We start from the raw sequence: 513 nt of genomic DNA, 5'->3' as shown, positions 1-513 counted from the left end.
CTATATTTAAAGACAAGAAATATTTTTCTCACTTGACAATGGAAGAAGCTAATGTTAATACAATATCTGGTAGTACAAGATTAATTGAAGGCTCCGGAAGAGTCAATATTTCACTACCTGGAGGAATAAGGTTTATAATAAAAGATGCATTACTTTCTACTAAGTCTTAAAGAAATTTATTAAGCTTTAAAGATATTCGTTTGAATAGATATCATATTGAGACAACAAATGAAAGAGGTACTAAATACCTTTATATTACATCTATTATATCAGGTAAAAAGTGTGTATTAAAAAAATTACCCGCTTTGTCCTCTGAAATGTACTACACAAAAATTAAAATGATTGAAACTTATGCTACAGTAAACCAGAAGTTTACTGATAATTTTAATGTTTGGCATGACCAGTTAGGCCATCCCGGATCAATAATGATGAGAAAAATTATAAAAAATTCATGTGGTCATCCATTGAAAAACTAAAAGATTTTTCAATCTAATGAATTCTTATGTGCTGCAT

Source organism: Theobroma umbraticum, unplaced genomic scaffold (genome assembly GCF_002168275.2).
Source record: "Theobroma umbraticum cultivar Fairchild unplaced genomic scaffold, ASM216827v3 scaffold_51.0, whole genome shotgun sequence".
Lineage (NCBI taxonomy): Eukaryota > Viridiplantae > Streptophyta > Magnoliopsida > Malvales > Malvaceae > Theobroma > Theobroma umbraticum.
This window is presented reverse-complemented; position numbering follows the sequence as displayed.